General features: G+C 43.5%; 1 protein-coding gene and 1 long non-coding RNA gene across 2 annotated transcripts in view; one reads left to right on the forward strand and one right to left on the reverse strand.

The window, feature by feature from the left end:
• The window catches only part of LOC8029269, a 289994-nt gene that overhangs the window by 206278 nt on the left and 56686 nt on the right, over nt 1-27030 (reverse strand). The window lies entirely within an intron of this gene.
• Nucleotides 18585-20318, forward strand: LOC121836785. Its single transcript, XR_006077996.1, has 3 exons — nt 18585-18631; nt 18713-18784; nt 20273-20318. It is a non-coding gene; the product is annotated as an uncharacterized LOC121836785 (long non-coding RNA).

Here is a 27030-nt window from a genome sequence, read left to right on the forward strand (position 1 = left end):
CTTCCTCAGCGTTAGATTCGGTGCTAGGAAGCTCATGTAATATTGATTTTTTCTGTCACGAACTGTTTAAACATTTGTGGGGGACGGAGTAGCGTTTCCTGTGATTTGAGATGAAGCTTCAGATAACTGGCAACCATTATTTTAAGCCACAGTATGGCCAAGTGTAGTTACTCTGAAGCGTAGCTTATTTAGTGGAACTAGTAGGCACGTTGCTGTACTTCATAATCCTCCTTTGATGTGTGTGTGTGCGTGTGTGTGTGTGTGCGCGCGCGTGTGCGTGCGTGCGTGTGTGCAAACACCACCCGGGCGTCACCCTGTCTCAATGCCGCTTCTTTACCTTATATGTTTATTTTTTTCTTCTCCCTATTCTCCCTGCCTTTTGCTTCCTTTTTCCTCGCTGTGTATTTTCCCTGGCCCATCATCTACTTCCGCGCGAGCTTGTATGTGCGCCTGTGTCTGGGCACCGCGTTCGCTTCGCTGTGACGCTTGACTGGCGGAGCGTCGGGCCTGTTAGGCTACGGGTCGCCAACTCTGTGGTGACTCAGTTTTCCGCCGGGGTCTTGTTGCCGAACGTCCTTTTCCCTGACCGCCTTTGTCCTTCCCTGGAAACCCTGGGCCACGTAATGTTTGTGCGCGACCTACGTGGCCATGGAAATTGATGGAGCAACGCTCCCCAAAGAAAGAAGAGGAAGAGACACGGCGGCGAAATTGCGTCCCGTCCTTTTTTTTTGTCTTTGTACGGCCTTTGATTCTGGTCTGCACGGTTCAGGAGCGCCCCAATTGGGTTCCTTCTTCTGGTGATTCCTTTCTTTCAGTAGAAGCCGTTTGTTTGGCCAGAACCGAGTTAGATCAGCGCTGAAGGTTCTACGGTATACGTTCGGTCAAAAGAATGAAGGCAGTAATTGGCTTCCTTGCTTGTCTACGCTTCTTTGTCTGGTCTGCTACCTGAATGTCCTTTCTGTTCTAAAATTATATTCTGCTTCTCTTCTTGCAGTTGGATAATGGAATTATTTTTGCTGTCTGCCGTCTTCTCCGGGAATTGAGCAATGTGCACCCTATTTCTATTTTTTTTCGGTTCTTCTGTTGAGTTATAGTTGTAGGCTCCAGGGGAATGGCGACTACGCTTAATGAGTGAGCGTCCCTCATGACGGCCCCCCGACCTGGTCTCTCTATCTCTAGAGCTCTGCGCAGTGTTGTGGCGACACGGACGCGAGTGTAGAGCCTTACAACGTCATTCCATCCGCGTGAGTGCGTCTGAGAACAGAACATATTTGGGTATTACGCTCGCACGTCTACGACTTTAGTAGCGCTGTATTTGACTAGGGGTATTACGTACATTCGGAGATGGACATACGCGTTTGCAGTGAACATACGAATATCAATTATTATATCGAGTTTATTTTTAGCTAAAGTTCCCTTCGCTGTTTAAGAAATTGAACGACATCATAGTGTTTTTGCTCATTTTGTTTTCAGCGAATAGTTTCATCCACTTTTGGTTTTTTGCATACTTTGCATTTTAATTCCATCACGAATGCGCACATAATTTCCCGGGAAAAAGGTCGCTCGGAGTCACCGAGAGGTTAGCAAAAACCCGGTCACTAGTTTTGTTATTGCCTAATCTTCCGCCCTCGATAAGACGAACTGTACTTGCTTCTAACAAACCGTATTCTTAGTTTGGAGATGAAACATAGATGAACAGTGTTATTCTCAACTGCACTTATGGGTTACTATAAATGATATGCAGTATCAAAAGAACTCCTCAACGCAAACGTAACGTAGAACCATGAGTTAGTAAAACGTTACAACAAATAAAAAATACTTTGTAAGTAAAATACTACATCGAAATAGCGCGGTATGGCAAAGGTAACGTACAGTTAATAAACTGATTTAAAATCTTCCTTTTTTTTTGTCTTTTCTTGACTCTCAGTCACACTGCATCGAACAGGTGCTACACTATACGCGTTCAATTTATTCACACCGTCGTGTATTTGTGGAGGATTACAAAAAATCATACCCCAGCAAAAAAAAGTTATTTCCCCGAGGCACAAAGCAATTCAAAATTCGCTGCGACTCCAGTTTTTTTTTTTTAGCCTTGAAGTTATGATTTCTGAGTATAGTACAGGCGACTGCACCTTCTAACGCATGAAAGTTGATATAAACTGCCGTGGAAATACAGTCAAAATGTTAATATGAAGAAAATTATTAGAATGAGCCTCCAGCTTTTTTGTTGACGATTATGCCAACTTCACTGCTCCACTGCGTGAGGGCGGTCTAGAACAGTGACATACCTGCATTCTTCTGTCACTCACAGGTTATAAAAGAAAACCCCGTTTCTTTTAATATTTTGGTTTCATTTGGATAATCTTTTCATCGCACAAAACGTCCTTCGCCTAATTAATAAGCGAAATAACGTAGCTTCCTGATGCTTCTCGAAGTCGTAAAAGATTTCACAATATTGCCTTAAATGTTTCGTTACCTGTGTTAACCTGTGATGTTGCTACACTGCACTTCGTCTAACCCCATTGCACACTACAGACAAAGCTACGGGCTGTTACGTCAAATGACGTGGTACTTGATGTAAAATACAAAGTAAATGGGAGGTCATGTACTTCAAGTAAGGTAGTAAATACGCCGGGCACAATCTGATTGAGGTAAAGTATTATAAATACAACGTGCTTTTAAAGTAAAGATCAAGTAATTTTTATGACGATCTTTCACTGTGCTATTTTACTCCCCTATACAGTATTTTTTATTTGGGTATACAACGTCCCAGGAGTAAACTCGGAGCATCAGTTATTTTTGGAAATGACGGCGAAAAGTGGCCATAGAGTAGTTGTTTTACTTTTGCTGACTAACAACTTAACACAATTAACTTATGAGGCATTCCTTTGTTAACAACGTATTATTCCGTATAACAAATTTAACAATACCAAATTCCCCACATTTGGTATTTCTACATTTCTTATACTGAAGTAGTAATTAAAGTAGTAAATTAGTTTCAGTGCACTTAAAGTACTTCCCAACACTGGGTATATGCTTCAACGTACGTGTCAGAGTAGCGCACTAATACCCGTTTCGGAGCAACATTCCACGCGATTTCCAAGTGAGTCGTGATTGAAACTATCTGCCTTTTGATTTAACTGCAGTTTATTGGGGCAGTGTTCTATGCGAAACCGGAAAAAAGTAACAAAATACGTTACTCTTTCTTTGCAAATTAATAAAAAAAAAAACGCGCTTCCGACCTTTGTTACCTCAAAATAAAGGGAGCGCGTCACCGTTATCGTTACCGATAAAAAATAACGCGCGTTACTTTTTCGTTACTTTTTATATCTGCATTAAAACGTTTTACTGTTTCCACGTTACAGGTACGGATATCGAGACGCCTACGCCCCTTGTCCCTGTATGCACTGGGACAAAGGGCGTGGGCTTTTGGGATTTTGTAAAGTGGGATAGACCCTTTCCGAAATTCAGTGCCATCTGGTGGTTTGTAAAGAAGTTTAGGTTTTGCCATATGAATGGCGGAAATGAACTTGTATCGGCGCCATCACTTTCGCAAGTCAACGGCACGCGAGGAATTGTTCAGTGTGAGTTCTTTCTCGATCATTTTCAATTCGATGGTGACCAAGAACCTGCATTCAGAACAAAGCTCCAAGCCACTCAGATGCCTCGAGAAAATTTTATGCACCAAAGTGCTCTAAAGCCGATTGTGTGCCGCCCACAGGTTGACTGAATCTGAGTTATTAGAAATAAACGCTTACGTAGCTCTTGTTTTCCATTCCTACCTCGCGTCGTACTGACACCCCGAATGTACAGGCCTCGCAAGATCCGCTTAGGACCATCTTCAACGTCTTCCTTTATGCCGCCATTGGTATGGCACAGATGCCGTTCCACAGATGGTGATAGTGATCCAAGTGGCGAGACTTAATTTCGGAAACGGGTTATTGTTTGTATGAAAAAAAAGAGAGGCCAAAGTTTGAAGGTAATGTGGAATTAGTGCAACCATTCATGGGACGTAACACCTAGAAACACACATAAAAAAACCACTAAAGAGTATTCTTTTAAAGTCTTGTGAACAAAATGTAACGAACAACATAACTACCTTACCCGTTACACATAATAAGTAACTTAAGTACGTTATAGCTCATTGTTTTGAAGAAAAACAAATAACGTAACGATTACATTATTACGTCACGGAAAAAAGTAACGCGTTACCGGTCACATTGTTACCGTTGCGCGTTATGGTGTATTCACACGGCGGACAAGCCCCCTGACAAGTTTCTGCGAAATCGGTAACGTCACCCTCTCTGGGGTTTAAATCCGTCATTTTCCAGGCGAAAACAAATATGCAATCACGTGGGGAAATGTCGTGAAATAGGTCCGCGGGCCTGTCGTACCACTCTTATCGAGATTTTAAACCCGTTCAACTGCCGCTCTTTCCTGTTTTAGCGAGGTCTGTGCCAGGTCCGAGGACTCGGCTAATTCGGAAGGAACCAATCGCGACAAACTGCTCGCGCGACAACTGGCTTCAAAGTTGTCTTCTTGATGTTGTTTCTCTACGAACCACTTTCAGCGTTTGTTTAGACAGCTACCCTAGTTACACGAGCGCTGTTAACTGCCATTGGGCCAAGGACAGTTGACTCTATGAACGGCCGGTGTTTCAATCGCAATCGGCCAACTCTCATTGAGCCGCTAACAATCAGTGGGTTGAATTGAACTGGCCTAACTCAATTAACTGGTGGGGGTTCGCCCCAAAAGTGCTTATATGACGGCGTCCGCCATATTGCTGCCGATGGCCAGCGCCAGCGAAGCACTTACGATTGCTAAAGATCGGGTGGAGTATCTAGAAATTATCGTAGTGTCAAATATTGTCGAAGACGTATGATTCGGGGCGAGTGTTGCCGCTAAAACGAGAACGGCACGTCGCGGAAGCCCACGCTCTGCGAGCGCGGCCATTGTGGTGTCATTGCCGATAAGACTTTCGTTATGTCACTCTTGCTTAACTTTGCGTTAAATTTTCTGATTATCGTTCTTTACTCTAAAAATTAAAAAAAATACGTTCATTATATTTTGTGTTAAACATTTATAATGAATACAAAGTGTGCACATAATTCGTTTGCATCCCATTAAGAACAAAAGTAATTTGACATCAGTTTTGGTTTTGTCTAAGTTTCAACTGGGATCGAAAGATGGGATTGTTTGGCTTATGTACCGTGTAACACCTGGTGACACCGGGCAACTTAGTTGAGCTCGATGACAGTTCGGAGATGCCAACAATTGTAGGCTCAATGATCGTTGAAACGGCCCTGTGTAACAGGGGCATTACTTGACTGTGTTTTATGTAACGGTTGACACTGGTTGACACCTTATTGAATCGAATATGTTTATATGCTATTTCTTGTAATTACTGTCTTCGTCGCTGTCGCATGTAGACAAACTTTAAAAATCGACGATGTTTTTGCCCCCTTTAATATTACAAAATTTTGGCTAATTCGACCCGAACCGACCTCAACAAAAACAAACAAAAAATTAAAATGTAATAAATACAGAAGGCAGAAGTAGTTATGCAAAAAACCTAAGTGCCTAAAAAACCTAACGTATGCATGCGCTCTTACTGTCAGATATAACAGTGAGTGGCAGTAACAAAACGCGAAATCTTGCCGTCATTTATGACTATCATATGTAGTAGTGAAACGTGGAATATACATTTTATTTGGGAAGAAGGTAAATGCCCTTAGATTTCTCTTTCTATATCAATTCACTAGAAGATCATTTATTTTGCGTTCTGGAAATGATTTTTATATTTATTTAACTCAGTTAGAAATTCAACGGCCAAATGCTAACTGCGAAAACATTTTCAATGCGTTCAAGAATAAAATGCTATAATTTCGGTTTTACTTTGTGGATCCATAATTTCTGTTCCTCACCACGTGTATCGCTTGCGGAGCATTAGGATTTAGGTGGAATAGGATATATGGCTATTTATTCTCAGATGGTATAGGTGACACTCAATTAGTTACGCTCCTCTATGTCACACCGAATGAAAGATATTTCGTTGAATTCTTTTATTATTCTTTTAAAATAACCAACCAGATTATGCAAAAGTTTTGCCGTGAAGCTTTCAGTAATTTTATTGAACCCAGCGGTGCGCAGTTTTCATCCGGAGGCTGAGTATTTCTCTATAATTCTCTTTCTATTTGGGCACTTCCCAGGCAAGCCTGACGGATCCACACTCAGACCTGTTACTGCGCACAATGTGTGTGAGGCGTTTCAATGCGGGATGCTGTCGTATCAGCCACAATAAATTCCAACTCTCTTTCCTGGGATAGCTGTAAAGTAAAAGGAAATTACTGAGTTATTGCCGTGTTTCTTAACTATCATAAGCCCCTTCCCGTCAGTTATTCCGCCAAACCAGCTGCTAGGCGCGTTTCCGACTAATCTTTAAGCCTCTATATTCCCCAGGGCAAGGTTTATAATTGTACACGCTCATTCCAACTTTGTCGCCTTGATGGAGCGTGACTCCGGTGCAAGACGTGGCTGACAATTAATAGCGCTAGTAGCTTCACTCAGCGTCTGCTTCGCATTTCAGTAAAACATGACCTACCCAAATGCACGAGTGCCAAAATATGCGGAACGTCGTCACGGCCGGATTCAAAGCCAGCGGTATTGCCCAAAGCTATTAATGTTCTTGACATCGACAGCCTTGTTTCGCACATGAGTCAATAGGTTCCATCAATAGACAGATCTCACCAAGTGTTCGGCGTATGCGTAAAGCCACAATAATTTTAGCTCAGAGGAGACTCTAAATGCTCTGAACGCCCAGTGCTTCAGCGAGGTCGATGCATTGTGGCAGCGATAGAAAGGGAGCGTGAACACTCATTAACGTAAACCAGGGAGTCTTCAAATCTCCTTAGGGTTAATCACGTCATAAGGATCATCATCTTCTCGGTATATTTTTGTGCATGCCCGGGGAAGCACAGGCTGTTACGCCCTACGAACTGGAGGCCGCGCGGTAGAGCCTTCGCATACCTTACTCGTCGTCAGCAACTTGGACTTTTTTTAACCTTTTCCTGTTCTAGCTTGAAGTGGCGCAGCTTTGTTTCCTTCAAAACAATGTTTTACTTTTTTAAATATATAACAAATATAACCGGGAAAATGGAACAACGCGGTTCACATGAATCAGTCAGTTTTCAATGGTCTCACCTGCCATGTAAGGCCCATACCGACAGAAGCAGCCACTGCAATACTTCGCTGAGGACAGAGTTGGCGTTTTATATTGTTGTTTCGGTGCTGATCGTATAGAGAGTATTCACTGGCGGCCATATCCGTGTGCGTTGTTGCTGAGCGCGTGCTGACGGCGAGCTTCCGCAATCCATATGGCGTCCAGTCAATACCTTCTGTAGGAAGTATTCGCTGGACGTTATACTTGTGGGTGTTTTTTAGATCCTATGCTCAGAATGAGCTCACATTAAAAGGTTGCTAAGACCGGCAATCTTGATGGTGTGGATTGCACGTTGCAAAAGAACTGCGGAAGATCGCCATCAGCACGCGCTCAGCAGCTGCGCACACAGCTATGGCCGCCAGTGAATACTCCCAATTGGAGGCACTGCAGTTGAAGAAATTCTTCCACGAATAAAATAACAAAAAACGCCGATTCGTCGCTGTGGCCCTTCATCTTTGTTTTCTTCACTCGCAGATTGGCCAGACTCTATACTTCGTTTCAGCTTCGGTCCAGAGGCAGCCAAATCTACAAACGCGAGCTCCGGGCTTTCAGCATCCCTGCCAAGCACGCGCGCTCGTGCAGTGCAAGCACTGTTCTGGGCCACATGCTCGCGCTTGTAGCATCGGCTGCGTCTGGACCGAAGCTGGAACGAAGTATAGGTCCGGCGTCAGGTGCGTTTCCTGATGATTATTTTTTTAGCTTGCAATGCAGTGAAAGCTATGAGCGCAAGGTCACAACTTTGAGAGGTGCTGATCTCGTTTGGTAGCACGTTCAGCGAAAGCAGCAACCGAAGCTACAAGTTGGGACTTTACTAATCGCATATCGTTTAGTTGGTCAAAAGAAAGAGGCTAGAAAGTCAAAAGCCAGCTTTTCGGTACGAACATTTGAAAATATAGCAGACTATTTTGTACCTTCTTGCCTTCGAAAGCTCTTCGCCTTTTCACTATGATACATCCGCGGTTCCAAAAGCGCGTCACCGGCGCCAAACTGACGTCAGCAGAGCCCAGCTCACGCATTGGACACGAGAACTGCGTCACTCGGACGTATGCGCTCGTCAACAATCAATCCGTCGATGAATATTTGAATTCGCGTTCGTGGCCAATGAGTGCCCTGACGGAACCTATTGTCACTGGGGAATGACAAGTTCTATGGTGTGCATAAAAAGCACGGTGGAACCTAGGAGTCATCGCACCGGTGCCGAAGGAATGTCACGACCACGTGATTTTACAATTCGCATTTGACCTGAGGATTAAAGCTAAGGAGGAAGAAGTAGGAAAATCGTTTCATGACCCCTTTAATTTGTCTGCCGTGTGAAAACACCTTTAATGCCAACACCGTTTGGAGTGCGAGTTCAAGTATACAACGCAAAGAATCTCGAGGATTGATAACCAACGTGTCCTTCCTCTTCTTGCTCTCGGGTAAATTGACAGCATTGGTGGATTTTTGAGATCCGCTTGGTGACCAATCAAAGCAGCCAAGAATGTCGCTGATCCTGGCTATACTTAGAGCCCCTTCATGTTTCAAAAGTAGCGCAAAGTGCGTCGATGCACGAGGCACGTGAAACGTGCAGCCCTTGGGAAGATCATGGCGGCACACCGCAGCACTGAGCTACGCCATGAATTTCCCAGAAGTGGCGCGCGGCACGTGTTTCGAGCATTTGTACAACAATGAATGGCGCCACTTTTCCCAGGATAGATTGAACCGCCATAGCCGACCTTCTCTTGTCTTACCGAGATGCCGAGCCACTGAAGCGGGCATTGACGAGTCTCCACAAGGGCCTATGCTGGGGAGAAGGACACAGTAACGCTTAAAATGGCAATAACCTCTCCTGCTGTGGTAATGATGAAGTGAAGCGAACGCAATAAGCGGGAACAAAACCTGAACGTCGGTTATGGCGGCGCCCATGCAGAGCTGCCTGAGAGCGTCTATACTCCGTTTTACCTTATGTTGTACCCAGCGAAGGCTAGAAGCGCGAGCTCACAGCCTTGGCAGCTTCCCATGATGCAGAAGAGCTTGTACCGCCGAGGTATGCCCTCGCGCTTCTAGCCTTTCCTGCGGTACATCGTAAGGTGAAAATAGTGTAGCCCTGGCGATGTCCATTATATAGTACGCGCGCATAGAGTTATTACAATAAACGCTAGAGGCTCAGCTGGCGCTAGTGTCTACGGGACTTCCGGTCGCAAATTAAAGCAGGCAGCAAACAGTCTACTTTCGCTGTCTTGCTGTGTATTCCTATGTGAAAACGTACGTGATATGTTTCGCTTCGCCATTCAATAATAGCAATCAGCGTAGTTTCTTTACTCGCAACTGGTTCTATGCAATTTTATTCAAATTATAAAAGTGCACATTTTTTAGTTAATGAGTTTTTTTTTATTACTGGGAGATGTTTAAATTAGCAACAATTGAGTCCGGGGTCTGTGTTGTACGGCATGATATATCAGTACAAGCTATCAATAAACCAATACAAGCCATCACTGATTATTCATGCACAGTTTGTTACTAATCCAGTACGTGTTCTTCGTTCCATAACTCCATGCTTCGTTCTTGTCGTCTGTTTTGATTGCTTGATTTAGCATATATTGGCATCCTTTCGGTGTTTTGTCAAGCTGATTCACTCTGTGTGCTTCATAGCATTGACTATATGCGTAAATGCATGCCCTATAATAGCAGTCTGCAACGTCAACACGTATTATGCGTGTGTGTTGGGTTATTCTAGCGCAGTGTCCGACGCCATAAATTCTAAAGAAAAACGCTCTGTCTGGCATATTTTTTGTACATCCGATTGTAAAACATTGCCAACTTTTTCTTCTCTCGCACTACTAAGCAATATTGGCTCTTATAATCGAGCGCGAAGAGAAAACGCATTTGCGTTTTTCCATAGGAATCCATTACCGGAAGTCAAATTTAGACTGCTTGCTGTCTGCTTCAAAATGCAACAGCACACTAGCGCCACCTGAGCCTCTAGTGTTTGTTGTAATAACTCTATGTACGCGCGCTCTGAGAATTAACATTCTAGGCGCGTGTTGGTGACAGTGCTGGCCCATGCCAACGACAGAACACTCAGCCGCATGCTCGAGCCGAGAGGACCCTGTTTGATTCGTTTGAATGTATATTCTGTTACAGCAAACGCAGGGAGAGATGGGAGAGATGATCTAAGCCTCGCGTTCACATTCTACGAACATCGGAGAGTATGTTTAAATCACGATGAGAGAAATCACAGATATATTAAGCAGTAAGTCTCGTAGAGTTGTTAAAGTGGCGGATGAGCGACGGTTGTAAGCTAGAAGCTCCTCGGTTTCGATTGGGTCTGAGATCCAGGAGCGAGAGCACGAGCCTAAGTAAGATACAGGCATGCGTGCCTTCCTGTCACTTTTCAGGGAGAGCGTTTCCCCACTTTTAATAGGAACACAATCTATACGGCTCTATAGAGTTTCAGTTTAAATTTGCTACGCCTAGTCTCTATTTAGAAACTTCAATGACTCCCGAGACTAAAAAATTCAAAAGTGTAAAAAAAAAGCCTGAAAAAATATGGTTAAAAAAATCTGAGAAGTCAAAAAATAGAAAACAAAAATTGATACGCTGGCGTTCTTCTTTAATGATGTTCATTCTTGTCGTTTTTTTCCCCATTTGAAAAATGTATGAGCGAAGAACCGGCGGCTCTAAGGTGTCCCTCGACAGGGATTACAGGGATTGCAATATCTTCAGCTGCCGAATCAAATCGCCATCTCGCAAAGTTAAAAAAAAAAGAAATACTGGGATTTTGTATTTTTATTATTTTTATTTTTTGCTTGTTGTCTTTTTAGGAACTAATGTCAAATACTGTACTAGGGGGAATACCCCCCCCCCCCCCCCCATTTCGCTCCTCAAAAATACAAAATCCTCGACGCGGACAGGTTTTCTAGGCTTGGCGAGAGCCATCTATTGTCGGGGAGATCTCGGCTACCGGACGGTAAATGATGATGATGATCATGAGTATGGTGGTTCTTGATTTTGAGGCTGGCTTGTTCCTTCAAAGGCAGTGCCCGGTGCGCGCGCCGCTGGCCGTTCGATTGTGAGTCTTTTTATCTATCTTATTTTATTTATACATATATACGCGTATAAATAAAGCACACAACGACGACGACGTTGAGAGGATGACACACCGGGCGACGGCGGTGCCTCAATCTGAGCCTTGGTTCCTCGGAGGCGGTAACTTCTACTTTGACTGGGCTACCTCCTTGGAGCCTGATGCTTCGACCGCAGTGGACCCCCCCGCGAGCAACAGCGCCATCATGTTCCGGGGGCCCCTTCATGCACCGATCGAATGGCGTGCCAGATCCCAAAGCTCGCTGCTGAACTGCCCAATCGCCCCCCCCCCCCCCCTCAAAAAAAGAACAAAAAAACAAGCATGTACAGGGTGTCACAAAAGAAAATTTACACGGTCTTTTTTACCGAAAAAATTAACTAGGCATCGCCGAACGCTCATTCTTTGCCCAAAGATAGCGCTAGAGGTCACAACCAGATGCCAAAGTTTCAGCCCGATCCGATAACTTAATCAGAAGTTATAAGTAATTTTCTGAAAGTTTCAATGGGAAAATGGCGGTCGACCGAGTTTTCAAACACATGGGGCTCTATGGCACCAGAAACCGAAAACGGGCAAAAAGGGGCTCCATTTTCCCATTGACATTTTCAGAAAATCACTAATAACTTTTGATTAAGTTATCGGATCGGGCTGAAACTTTGGCATCTGGTTGTGACCTCTAGCTCTACCTTTGGGCGGAGAATGAGCGTTCGGCGATGCCTAGTTTATTTTTGCGGTAAAAAAGACCGTGTAAATTTTCTTTTGTGACACCCTGTACATACTCATCACATTATCATGTTCACTTGACGTGGAACCGCGGGTCTCCATGGTTGCTGCCTTTCCGCGGTGCCGCGGCTCTCCAGAGCCAAATAAATAAAGTCTAAAGACTAAAAACAAAATGGTTTACTGAACAACAGCCGGTAGCGCCTTCAAAAAAAGAACAATAGTGTTTCCCTGCTTATAGAATATAAATTTCGAAACTACACCATACTGTTTGCGTATGTTATTTCACTAATGTGCGCCACGCACATCAGTGAAATAACATACGCAAAACAGAAAATAGGATGGTCTGTTGAACGCACGTGCACGTGCGTTCAAAACACGTGCATGAGGCACGTTGCACGTGCCTCGTGCATCGACGCAACTTGCACTACTTTTGAAACATGAAGGGGTTTTAGGTGGAATCGGAGACGACACCGCCGCGGCCGCTGCGAACATCCAGGTGCACATGCGGGTGGACTGACGCGGACCTCCCCTCCGTCAGGGCTGGATTCGGCGCTGTAGGCTTCTGTCTTATGCAAATGAGCAGAGTGGAATGTATTCCCCTAATAATGGTCAACAGCCTTATGTATATAATACTCTCGCAAGTGAACGCGAAGGACGACTTTGTTACTTTTATAATTCAAACATATACCTTTCGGCTTGCATTCACTTAGGCATTCAATATCATATCTCTGTATTTAAATACTTTTTGGTTTGAAACGGGTCAATCGAACATATACGACTTTTTCATTATTTTGTGAGGCAAGCTGAACGAGTGTCTGTTGCCCATTATATTTTGCTGCATACGTCGGTGGAAGGCTCAATCCCTAGTAGCACCATATGTTGCCATAACGTGACTGGAATGTCACAAATGTAATGTAACGTTGGGGCACATTTGAGTATGTTATAGCAATGTTTGAAAACTAACGTAACAGAAACGTTCTCCTGTAACATTGTTTGACTGTCACTGAACGTCATGTAACGTTACATCACATAGGCAAACGTTCCAGGAATGTTAGAGAAGCAACATTGGAGCAACGTTTAGAAATAACCTCTTGGTAACATTTCCATCCTGACATACGGGCAATGTTATGCAGCGATGTTGGCCTAATGTGACGAAATGTGACGCATCACCACATCACACAGAGGATGGTCAAGGATACACGAAGATACCAAACTTATAATAGTTCAATGTTGATTCTCTTGTTCAAACATTTTTATTTTTTTACAAACAGAAAGACCACTCTAATGCTTGTGACGGGCGTGTTTGAAACAAATGTTCAAAATGTACCCTGGAAAGATTGCAGAAAATTAAAAAAATATCTGTCCAAAAGGTTTATGATAAAATTGAATTCATTTGTGTGTATGGCATTTCCTTGCTTCCTTCCTGCCCCTTAACGGGTTGGCGAGTCTGCTCAATATTCACAAGCTAGCATGCACCCTCATCATAGCTTTTAGGTCAAGGTCATTCGAATGTCCAGCTTTTGGAACGCATGCTAAAGATAACAAGAGGGTGAAGTCATGGGGTGTTATTGTGTTATCAAAGGTGGAAAACTCACGCTGGTGACGCGACGACCCAAAGACCTCCCGAACATGTATAGGATGGCATGAGAGTCGTAGCCTGTAAATTAATTTGGAACACGTAGCTAGCTAAAATTATCACCAAAAGTATATTTAGTTGTGTGCTCTATTGCGTTATTTTCGAAGCGTAGCTCTGTTTCTGTGAAAAATATGAACATGATTACCCTACGGCCAGGTCGCAGAGAGCTCTTGGGGTCGACCGACTGCTCTATCCGACCCGAGCTTGCTGCAAAATGATTTCTACTATTTAAAATAGAAGCAAGGACTAATTTCACGACGGACTCAGGTCAAATCGAGCGACTGGGTGGTTCTTACTCTCGCCCTGTCTCGGTTGTCTGCGCCAGTGCTTGCCATAAAGATTTAGAGAAACCTTGGAGCGTGCAGTATAAGATACACCCTGGCTGAAAATTTGAAATAGTTACATGCAGAAGCTCATATTTCAGTCCAATTTACAGCTCAGCACTCTATTCGGAAAACTCAAAAAGTGGCGGCGCATTGCAGCACACTGCAAGTGAGACGACTGGCGGTAGCCATTGTCTCATAGACAGAGGAGGGGAAAAGGGAGACGGTTGAGGGGGAAGGTGAGCGATGAGATGGGAAGGAGAATAGAGGCAGGAAGAAAGAGGTCAAGTATGAAGGTCGAAGGCCAAAAACACACGCTCACACAAGGAAGAGAGGAGACAAAAGAAAAAGGGGAATGAGGATGAGAGGCTGAGGGAGCATGAAGAGAAAGATGAAGAGAAGTGGGGCAGGGAGGAGCAAGATCAGACGGAGGAGAGAGGAAAGAGGGGAGGAAGAGCACACAGAGGGAATATGAGACCAATGGGGGAGAAGGAGTGGAGGGGAATGAGGAGATGGGACGGGGTGGGGCCAGGTAAGACGTAAAACATTGCAGGTCATAGGCCTCGGTTGCATGGACACAAGATCACACCTCCCCGACCACTCAAAATGAAGAGCCATATGCAACTGCCACCAAAAAGAAAAGGTCAAAGGCCATGAACATAGAATCACTCAAACGAGAGAGAAGGGGGAAGAGGGGAGGAAAGATGAGTAGGATGGGTAGCGGGAAGAGGAAGGTGGACAAGAGAGTAGAGGAAGAGGGGAGGGAGGAATAAGGAGACCGAGGAGATAGAAGGGGAGATGGCGAGGAGGAGCAGTCAAGGGTCCGAAGTCGAGATCAAAGGTCAAAGGCAACGAACATATAATCCTATGAAGGGGGGGAAGGGGGGGCCACAAACATTAAATCATGCGAGGAAATGAGGAGTGAAAGGTTAGAAAAGGCAACATAGGAGAGATGGGACGGGAATGGGGTGAGATTAAAGAAAAGTGAGTGAGAGGGGGGGGGGGGGGGAGGGGCAGGTAGGAAGGAGATCTAGCATCAAGGGCCACGGATACAAGGGCGCACTCCGCCGACCACTCAAAATGAAGGGCCCCAAGGGGGGAGGCACTCACTTTATCGAGTGACGTTTTAGCGAATGTCCACGTTTCACCGAATGACACTTTAGCGAAAATTCGGACGCTGCGAAGCGGAGTTTTCGGGTGGGCCAAGTGGGTTCACATTTTTGTAATGAGCCGCCGCAGACTCGCCGCGCGGCGGATGGGTTAACGCGCGCCCCCGTTATTCGCTAAAACGTCGATTCGCTCAAATGCCGCTGTTTGCTAAAACGTCATTCGCTCATCTAATATGGACCCTAATTATAATGAAACGAGTATAATCGCACACACATTGTTAGCCCCCGTTCACTTCTCGCCAAAGAGCCGTCGACACGAGAACATATTTGAGCTTGAGGCTTCGAAGCTCGCTCTGCGTGGATCACTCTTTGCCTACATTTGTTATCTGGACACATCACAATGGGTCACAATGGCACAGCACAGTCGCACAGCTACGGTGGCTACGGTACTACCGTTTCGATGTTAACAGTTCACTATCGTTACCGATATTACGGTAGAGGTCATCAACTGATCACTGCAAGACGTTGCAAGATCGCCATCGTCCGCCATGATTGCACACTAGTACGGCATTACGGTTATGGCTGTACGGCTTATACCAATTTCCCCAATCGATGTAATGTTTTATAACTCTTAAAAAAAACTTATTTTAGTATTGTCAGATAAATTTCCACAGTTTATTCCTACTTGAAACTTCATTTTTAGTCGTTTACTCGTTTACGCACACTGTTGACAAGCCAAGAAGCCAAGAGTGCAAGTAGTTCAAGCCAAGCAAGGTCGAAGCCAGCTTGACCACGTGACCGTATGTCAACGGACCGTCAAGGCCTGTTTCATCGGACCGCTCTGCCGATCTCTCGGCGTGGAGGAAACGTAAACAAAGGTATGTTTCATTTTCGTTGTTGTTACTACTTGTGCTGAACAATGGAGCGGGCGAAGCGTTCGCTATCAGAGCTATCCGATCGCCAAAAAAGACGTAGAGTAGCCGAAAGTGTTCGCAAGGAACTTGAAAGTTGCGGTACGAGCAGTGAGGAGTCGGTGGACACTGAGGAAGCATACCCTCTTTCACCTGGACAACAGGCCGTGGCAGCACATGCAAGTTTTTCCGGAGAGTTTGAATACCAACGAGCTTCCGAGTGTGAATCTGAGTCGAGTGATACGAGTGGTGCACGAAATAACCTAATCTCAGAACACCTGTGTCAAAATCCCCGCTGTGAATTCCCCGCGTTACCTCCCCCTCTTCAAAATCCCCGGCCTTCAAAACCCCCTTTCCTTTATCCCCTTATCAGTTCCCCCGGGCCAGTGGTCCTTAGAAACCATTTGGAAAAGCGCTTTTATGGACACTTCATAAAGCTGAGCTGTGTTATGACCATCCTAGCCAGCCCCAAATTTTCTTTGACACACTGTGATCTTGCAGAATCTCTCTTGAGAGAGTTTGTTTCTGGAGCTGGTACCTTGTATGAGGGGGTTTATGTCTACAACATTCACTCCCTGATCCACCTGACAAGACGTTCGACGGTTCGGCCCTGTCAACACCTTCTCGGCCTTTCCCTTTGAGAACTTCCTTGGGAAGCTCAAGAGGTTGGTGAGGGGTCCTTCCTTGGCTCTGCAGCAGGTTATCAAGAGGCACTCAGAAGTGAATCCCACCACCGTGTCAAGTTCTGTGCAACAGAAGTGTGCTCTGCTCGAGCAACAACCTGAGCCGCCAATCTTCAAGAAAACCCAGTGCAGTGAGCTTGTTTTAGACGGAGCTCATTTCTCTCTGAAGGCGTCCGACAACTGTGTTCAACTGAAGTATGGCAACATTGCTGTTGTTAGGAACTTCATTGAGTCAGATGGGAACCGTAGCATCTGCGGACAGTTTTTCCGAAATCTCGGCAACCTTTATACTTCAAAGCTGCCATCATCAGTGCTAGGAATTTTTAGAGCTACAGGGCTCTCCATGCAGTATTCAGTGGGGAGTGTGCAGGACATCAGGTGGAAGTGTGTCTGCTTGCAATATAACCAGGGACATGATTGTAAACCTGAGACTGGAAAGAAAGGAGAACACAGCAGAAGGTAGAAAAAGAGGAGGCAATGTCTCAAACTCAGCTTCAAAGTTTATTTCGTACACGCCTTATATACCACAACTCCAACGCTGTCTCTAAAAAAAAAAAATATATATATATATGACAAGAGGACAATGAAATTTGGGTATGCCTTCTCTTATCTCCCTTGACCTCTCCTGCGAAACACTCACACAAAGGGTCACATTCTAGCATAACCACCGCCATTCGGCGTTGGAGTTGTGGTATATAAGGCGTGTACGAAATAAACTTTGCAGCTGAGTTTGAGACGTTGCCTCCCCTTTTTCTACCTTCTGCTGTGTTCTCTTTTCTGCCCCAGTCTCAGGTTTACAATCATGTTCAACTTACACCAGCTCACCTGCACTCTGACTATTTTTTCGATAACCAGGGCTATGCTGTTTTTTTATCTACTTCACTTGCAAGTGTGATCTATGTTTGCAACTATTGTACATTGGTTGTGCTTAATTCAAAAACTGTATTTTTAGTGACTTATGACTGGTCTTTAAGGTAATAACGGCTTTATTTGTTGATTTCAGGAAATGTACTCTCTTGTCCATTTGTTGGCGGAAAATGATGTCGCAGTTTTCCCTACCTGTTGGGTGTGCAATGGCTGCACGGCATGGCCACCCTACAAATCAAATCGGTTGATGATGGCAATTAGAGAGCGTGAAGAGCCCTCGACTGACTGGGCCACATTCTCCTGTCAGGTGATGGCATCATGTTGTAAGTATAGCAGGGTGTCTAGCAACCGGGAAAACCGGGAATTGTCAGGGAAATTTTAATTACCGGGAAAAATCAGGGATATTGTAAAAAATCAAGCCCAGTCATGGAAAATGAGCCGGAAGTGCCATTGAGTGCCCTGAGCAAAGAGTTGAAAACCTTGGGGCAGAGAAATAGGCAATAAATTCTGCTTAGAGCGGAGCGCGGACTCTGCTCACCCAATGTAGAGTGTGCTAGAGCACTGCACGAGCCAGAATTTCTAGACCCGGCCCGGTAGAGGCACGGCCCGGGTTTGGCCCGAGCCTAATAGAATATTTAATTTCCGGGCCCGGCCAGACTTGGCCTTGAAGAGACACGGCTCGGGCCCGGCCCGGACCCGACAGAATTTTAGACAGAAGCTTCAGCCCAGCACGAGCCCGACAAAATTTTTGTTTTCTTTAATATAAACCTGAGCTGGCCCAATCCTCACAGATTATATACATGAGCCCGAAAAAGTTGGCAGGCTTTAACCTAAAAGCTGTCTAACCATAAAGCGAGCATATTTTATTTAATGAACAAAAGTTTAGGGTGCAAACAAGCTTGTGGTGGTTAAACATTTGACTGGTGTGCTTGGCTTTCTTGTTTCAGTGACATATGAAGATGCAAAGTACAAAGAAAAAAAATTCGGAAGCGACGTCCGACCTAACATTGAATAATGAAGAGCGGGAGAAGAGAAAAAGGAAGAGACTGGAGCATACTCTTTCTTCATTTGAGGATGAGGACTTCTATGACCAAGATGTATGCACCTAAATTTCTGCAACACCTTTGTATTCGGGATTCATTTGCCCTCCTTTTTCATCAAGCTTGCCTCTTCTGCAGGAACGACGTAACACTCAGCCAGCCCCTCAACTTCCAGAACGTGCACCAGAGCCCAAGCAAAAACGCACACGTGTATGTTGGCTTTTTGTTGCTGCAATTTCTTAACGCTTTCCAGCATTTAGATTTTTTATTTTATGTGATTAGCCTCAGTTTGGTTAGCTGCAATTGTGATAATGAATGGTATCCATATTGTTTATTGAGCACCTGCTGTTTTGGTGTTTCTTTTAGAGCGCAGCTCTTAGGCGCCCGTTTCCGGCTTGAGTGGTGTCGCCGTCGCCGTAACCGCGGCGACGTTTCGGCAAGGTGACGTTTCAGCACCATGCCAAATTGTCCTCGCGGGGTCACGTGACCCCCGTCAGGAGGGTCACGTGACCTCACGGTTACGGCGACGCCGCTCAGAGGGAGGTGTGGCAGGGAGGAGGGGTATACCCTTTCCTCGGGACCCTTCCCTCCTCCTCTAGAGCTGCACTCTAATTTAGCGTTACAGGGAGTTGTAAACGGCTTTCATTTTCTTTATCTAGTCATTTTTAATTTACAAAGCTGCTAGTTGTGGTATGCTTCCTCGCACAAGGACAGTTATAGCCTAAGGGATGGTGAAGTGGATATTTTTAATTTGACGGTGCATATGTTTGCTTTGTATTGCTGCAACCTCATGTTTGCATAATTCTGCCGTACTAGTCATTTTTATTTTACAATTTAATTTATTTTGTTTATTTATCTATGCTTTCTGGTCAAAGGATACATTAGAATGCTTGCTGTTTGTGCACTCTAACCCTAGCACTTTTTATGAACCTGTCCTCTGCTTTATATGTGGAATGGTTTGGGCAGCGTTAGGATTGACCACTTCTTAAAGAAAGGTGGTACATTTTGTTTTACACCACCGAGCACTCTTTGGTGTAAGGTACATTACCATATAGCTGAATGACACAATCAGCTATACACGTTTGCAAGCAGTCATGTTTCCAAAAGTAGTCTAGCCACCATGGGTAGGGAAACATGCTCTCAGGGTACCAATCTGTCAATTAGCTTAGTGACGCTTTAGCAAGCCTTCATAATCTAATTATCTGGGGTGCACCCGAGCTGGAAGATGGCAGCGCGCAAGGGCCCGCCATTTTGCAGACTCTGTCTCATTTTTGTTAGTGAGAGAAAACAAAGGATTCTTCAGTATCATCTAGGAAAACCACATGTCCAATATTATCTCCATTTAAATCTTTATTGCATTGACGTGGCTGTGCTAAATAACATTGCCCGAAACTTTGTAAGTCTTTGACTTCTTGAGCGAACATAAAGACCGATTTCAATAAATTATTTTAAATTGTGAGTGGTGTTCACTTATGAGGTGTTTAGTAGCAGTTCGTACTACATCTCCAAACTTCTGTAATGGACAGGGAATTTAAAACCTGGAAAAGCTGGGGAACTTAAAAGGAGGAATTTGCTAGACACCCTGGCTGATTTCATAGTTACCGATGTCTGCCAAGTTATGCTGAAGTAGGGCATGAAATTGTCGATATTTCACTGTGGTAGCTGACGTTATGTTGTAATTATATACTTTTGAAACAGGAGCTGTGCGCACCTGCTTTAAACAGAAGGCAGAAAACAATGAGCCAGCCGTCATCGTGCAGGAAGCCGACGCCAAAGGGGCTGCTGCTGGATCGGTCAGGCATGCACCAGCTAGGACCAAGAAAATGGTAATATGATATTTATAATTTTGCTTAAACTCCCGAAAAATACTTTTGCATCCTAAAACAAGCCCAGATTTCAAACAAAGGCATTAGTCTACTTTACATAAAGACATTTTTAAGTATTAAGAAATTTATTTAGCCAATGAAAGAACACCATGTTATGACATTGTCTGCAATGAGCTTGACATTGTAGAAAATATGAGGCTCATTGACATTGCCCCTGGGTCCGGACAGTTCATCAAACGCCGTTTCATTGAACATTGTTTCATCGAAGCTGTTTCATTGAACACAGTTTTATCAAACGCTGTTTCATTGAACGCCATTTCATCGAAGTTGTTTCATTGAACGTAGCCTATTTGAGCAGTAGAAATATTTTTCTTTTTAGTGCCGGGAGGATAGCAGTGTTTTAATATTTATTGTAACTTATAAACCTATATATATATAAAGGGAAGGAACCTTTTTCTGTCACCTTCTATTCTTTTTTTTTTAGTAAATGATGACTTCTGTTAATGAGGCCAATAAGACACGGTAACACTAACGACACCTTTAAAAGCTGTGATCATCAGGTGCAGTGATGAATGCACGTCCATTCAAAAGCGTATATATATCTTCGTCCTTGAAGAGACCTATTCTGCTTCAAGACGAAGCCGTCCTTGAGGCAGTGATCTGTCTCCGTGGCCCATGATACGGGGAAAAGAAAAGACGTGTCTCCTCTCTTTGTTAATTTATTATAACCGACAGGACCGTGGACCGCCGGATATTCGACATACAGTAATATACTGCATGTCAAAGATCCGACAGGTCCACGGTTCTGTCGGTTACAAAAAATTGACGAAGAGGGCAGGCACGTCTTTTTTAAGAACATCTATGTTCTTAAAAAGAAAGCTATTCTCTTAGGATAAAATGAAAACAAAGTTAAATCTACAAATACAAAATAAAAAAGGCGCTGCGGAAAATAGCTGTTTCCCTCTTAAGAAAGTGCCTTTCACGCATGAATAAATAGAAGGTTGAAGTGGGAAAAAGTGAGTGGCCGAGAACAGCCGCCTACCTTGCCAGAAAAGAATAAGTCGCGTATCCACTGTGTTCTGTGGGTAGCTCACACTTTGCGGTAAAAGTCTAATCTGGATGAAAAGAATGGCTTGTGCATGCAAAGAAACTGTGGTGAAACTGCTAGGACAGATGTAGGCATTTCTTTTTTTATCTTGATGACACTCTCTGCCCTGAAATAGGCACCCATTTTCTGAATGCAACCAACTTTTTTGTGTTATTTTTTTGCAGGAGCAGTGTGCCTCTTCTCAAGAGTGACTGAGGGGCTGCCACAAGGGGAGAAGGCAAGCATGTTTCTGATTACAAGGATGGACAGTTGGGCTGGGCTAGTTGGTAAGAATTCATGTTGAAAAGAAAAATGGTGCGAAAACCAGACAAAGGAAAAAGAACACACAGTGCCTTGTCCTGTGTGTTTTCTTATCCGTGCATTTTGCGCTGTTTTTCAGCATGTTTCTGCCTTGATTTTTCTGTTAGTTTTAAATGTTAGTAGTTGGTTACTTTGATCCCAGTTGGAAGCATGGAATTGGTTAACCGTGCTAAATGCATAGAATTGAAAGAAAAAAAAATTCATGCTACCTAAATCATTTAAAATGCTTTTTTTTTCTAATGATTTCTTTCTCTTTTTTTTACAGCCATCCCATGAGTAGAGTCCCTGTTGTTTGAATTTTTTATGTCAATTTGTAATATGCATATGTTACCTTTAATTTCTATTCATGCATACATTTTCGCCCCAGCTAGTGGTTTCTTTTATTTAATTTATGTACACATTAGTGTGGTATTTTTAGAAGATTTAAAATTTATGTTCTTTTTCTAGTCATTTTTGGTTTATTGCCTCCATTATTTATTTATATGTCCTAGCCCAAGATTGGGTGTAATTTGAGATATATTTAGAATTTTATTTTAGGCTACTTGCTTTATGTTGCTGGGAGTTTTAATATTTTACATTTTTATTTTTATGCAGATCAGCCTTGTAATTTAGTGTGTTCTTTACAATTTTGTAGATCTAATAGCTTGTAAGAAACAGAAGAATTCTCTGGTACTTGTAATGTTGGTTTCGTTTTTGAAATAAATTTATTCCAATAACTTCTTGTTTTCTTCCGGAGTCCTGCTTCTAGGATTTCAAAATGCTGATTCATTAATGGCCTGTAATGCACATCCATTTACTCATATCAGGCACCAGCTCAAAAAATGACTTCATGACAACCATAAATGCAGTTTCCTGGCAGCGCTTGTCAATGTATTTTCGGATAACATTGTTCAGTAATGTCCAAGTAACACATGCAGTAATATCTGGCCAGTGCCAGCATATTGTAAAAATGTTTACTGAAAGTTAAGAGAATAAAAGCACTGAGGAAAAACAGATGACCGCTCTTTCATTTAGTTACGACGCTCGTTTTTTGGAAGCAAAGACTCGCGCACAAGTCAAGATTAACTGCAAAAGGAAGGCTTGATCAAAGGAACTTTAGGGAGATGAGGGATGAGTCAGTAACACTCCACCTTCGGTATCTAGTTGATCTCGACCTGTATGAGACTCTTTGCTCCTCAAAAAATAAACGTTGTTGCGAAATGAAAGAGTGGTCGTTTGTGTATGTTCTTCACATTTTTATTCCTTCACTTTTAAGTAAGCCGTAATGTCAGTGCAACATTTTGGTGTAACATTATGGCATGGTAGAATTCGTGGCCATTAACAACAACTAGCAACGTTAGCGACGATGTCCGAGTAACATCGCTGATCTAGCATCCAGGTAACATAGAGAGCTATGTTACTGCAACATTTTGATGTGACGTTACTGGAAGGTAGAACTGGTGGCCATTAGCAACGTTTGGCAACGTTATCTAACAACGTTCCAGTAACATTATTTGGGTAATGTCCAGGTAACGTATGCAGTTACGTTACTGTAACATTGTGGTGTAACGTTACTGGAGTGTAGAATCCGCGGTCGTTAGCAGCGTTCGGCAACGTTACCTGACAACATTCCAGTAACGTTGTAGCCACATTTTGTGCTACTTGGGAATAATGACTGGAAAACACAAACGAGACTTGACGCGGTCGCGAGTTGTGACCGCAGAAGCTATGCGTCTATGACCTGATGCTCAGAAATCAGCATGGTTTCAGCTTGGTAGTATTTAGGCACTCAATGTACTCCAGTTCTCATCGAAAGAAAAGCCGACATTATGTATTCAAAATAGAGAAAGTACCTCCGAACCCGATGAGACGTCGAACAATCGCCACGCTTTTACATTAAAGCGTATGTGTAAAAAACAAAGGGTAACACGTAATCCGGTTTTGATACCTGCAGTGACCTTTGAATCCGTCCAGAACAGCTGAACAGGGTACGGAGGAGGAAAAGGAGGGGCATACCCTCCCCTCCTCCACCTCAAGAGCTGCGCTCTACTTTCACATTACAGAGATTTGTAAACGTCTTTTATTTTTTATGTAATAACATAATAATTCCTACGAACACCTACTCAGAGGTTTGTCACGTGCGAATTATTAACATCCTACTTCGCTTCGACGGCTGTAGTGACTTCACTACCAGTACACAGCCACTCAGACGTCTATGTCAAATTTGTGGGCTTACAAAACAATAGCGAGCGCACGGAATCAGCCCCGTTATGTACAGTTCAAGAAGTTCAGTGCACTCTTCTCAAAGTGCGTTGTTCCGTGTCCGTTTTTTTTTTCTTATGTACGTGGCTGGTACGCAGTAGACATATATACTGTCCCAATCACAGTCTTTAAAAAAAAAGTGTTGTTTGTTTTAGTGACTCTTCTAACTTAAAATGTAAATTAAAAAAAAAAACGAAACAAATACAGAAGGACATTTTTAGACGAATTGGTGATATGATTGAGTTCGCCAAAAAAAAAACTCACTCAAAGTTTTATTTTAATTTTATTGATTGCTACAGCGCTCTAGTGTACAAGGCACAAGAAAAAACAAAAGCAAAACTCGGATGTTATGGTTACATAAATAGACTACGTATTGCAGAAACCCAAAACTCTGCGATTGTGATATCGACCCCGGTGACAGAATGGGAAAGTTTGAGAACATACCGTTACCTTGATCAAAAGGTAAAACGGAAAACCAAATAATATTTCTTAGCCAACGCCCACTTAGGCATAATATTTCTCAAACGAGTGTGTGACATTGCGAACGCCATTAGTATTTGTTTCGAAAAACAAAAACCTCATCAGAATGGAAGAAAATCTTTTTATCTTTTTTTGTCTAGAAGACGTCTTGGTGAAATAACTGCAACAGGCACCCACAATGGCATTTCGTGGTTATACAAATATTAGATCTAAGATAACGTAGCTGATACAGAATTTTGTTTTTCTTTTTTACCTTCTTATCCAGGTAACGCATTATGTACTAAAAAATTTGAAGCCTATCACTAATATGGCTTCACGTTCACACGGGGTTCGAGCCTTTATAGATTCTAATAATTTTTTTATGCGTGCCGAACAAGAGGTTTTTGTTTTATTCTCTCCGAACGAGTAAAAAACGCAACTCCGGTTTGCCCGTTTTAAATGTCCCCTTCCATTTAACAAAAAAAAAACTACAACAAAGCCTTAATTATGTGTTACTGAGATTGAAATACAACATATATGCTCATTGTTCACGTTGCATGACGACAACCTAGAAGAAAAAATGTCAAAACCGAAAAAGGCCAGCAATAAATTATTTTAACATAAACACTATGAAAACCAGTATACGTCGAAATAACAATAATTAACAACCGCCGTAACAAGATCACAGAGAGCACCTTCCCACCCAGCAAGCCCGGCGTGGTTCGACTCCGCCAAGAGCCATAAATAAGAAATGGCTTTCCCCAGCCGCACACTTCCAACGCCTTTTCCCAATGGTAGCGAGTCCGTCTGATGTGAATCGTCGACGCGTCGACGGGGGAGAGTTTATCGTATTCCTCTTCCTTTTCTGCCCTCCTTTCCGGAGGCCCCACTTTGCTACAATACGTTAGAAACAAAATAGTAAAGTACAAAAGATGTTCAACTAACATTTTGTATATCTATGTATATAAACGGCCGTAAATTTTTTTGGAGACACACTACTCCTCTTACTCTTTCGATCCACTTCCAGCGGGTCTGCGCCCAGGCTCCTTGACGGCGACGAGAGATCGTTGCGCAGCCCGCGGAAGACAAACGAACTACTGGGTCGTGCGCAGCAGCAGCGGCTCTCGCTCGCTCCTCTCTAGGGCTAACCTGCCGGAAGAAAGTATATGTACCCGCTTTGCGCCATCTGTCTTGTTGCGTTCTTTGCTGATCGATCCGCCGTCGTAGTCGCGTCTTTTGACTTCCCCCGTTCTTGGACTTGTTGTGAGATGATGCGGCGTTTGCTTGCGTCGTGTCGTCTGGGGTGGGGGGGGGGGGGGGGGGGGGGGGACCCAGTTTTGCAACACAGAATTCGGCTTAGACTCGGTGATGGGTAGGAGGCGTCGACTGGGGGCGAAGAAGAGAGCGCACATCGAGGTTCGATATAGTATGACAGTAAAGACGTAACGACATGCGCGTCCGTCTTTCTCAACCTGGTTATTTGTGTTCGGTGGACGACTCGCGTGCTCAGTGTCTGTGTGGGAATGAGTTGTCGTTCGCTAAAAAAGCCAGTGCCCTTCGCTATTCGTGAAAGAATTCGTGACGCGAGACACCTTTTTTTTTAAGACTTTTTGTGTGCGAACGACGTGAGTTCATAAGAAATTAACGCGCCTTGAAAAAGATGTACATTGTACGGCCGGCCAATTTTCGACCGACGTAACTCCCGATAAATTTGTTTGTTCTGGTAAACAAGGAATGGGGACATTAATAAATATGTCGAATCGATAAAGTGGTTTCGTCGCACGGCGTGATTTAACCCCATATTAGATCCGCGAATAGACAAATAATCTTTTGCGTAAGTAGCCTGATTTAATTATTGCTCCGCAACTCTTTTCTCTTCTTTACATTAAAGAATAATAGCAAATAAAAGAAGCGAATATGCCGCCCAGCTATAGTTTTTTAGCGGATGGTCAATAAAAGAAATGAAAATATGAGATTAATAAAATTGTAAAAAAAAAATCACGATAAATTTGCTTTTAGAATAGATCTCCCAGTAATATACAAATAAATAAATTGTTTAACGAATTGGTGATGCCGCAGAAGGAGCACAAAGTAACCAAAAACAATGTCGAACTTTCCAGATTTGCTTTTTTGAGAGTCTGGATTGCATACGCACGACCGGCATTACTTTCGCATGAATGCTTCAATAGCCACGCGAGGAAAACGTTTCGCGGATATTTTGTATATTACCTCGCGTTGCTATTTGTTGCTTTTAGAATGCGAATTTTCCCGAGACATCATTTACTTGATTAACACGCTGGTGACTAGTGGATGCTTCTTGCGTTCAGCACTGCTATTGACTTGTCGAATTTTAAAAGAAGCCCGGCAACGGTGGATCCTCTGCATGTCAGGAGACAGTCAAGGAAACTGACAGCGGTATTGGATCCATGAAGCTTTTTTTTCTAACCCATCAGAACAAACTATATAGCCCCCGTGAAAGTTTAAGAATGCTGTGCTGCACGCCCCTCAAAAGGATTGATACC

Source organism: Ixodes scapularis, unplaced genomic scaffold, assembly GCF_016920785.2.
Source record: "Ixodes scapularis isolate PalLabHiFi unplaced genomic scaffold, ASM1692078v2 PGA_scaffold2__306_contigs__length_199485367, whole genome shotgun sequence".
Classification (NCBI taxonomy): domain Eukaryota; kingdom Metazoa; phylum Arthropoda; class Arachnida; order Ixodida; family Ixodidae; genus Ixodes; species Ixodes scapularis.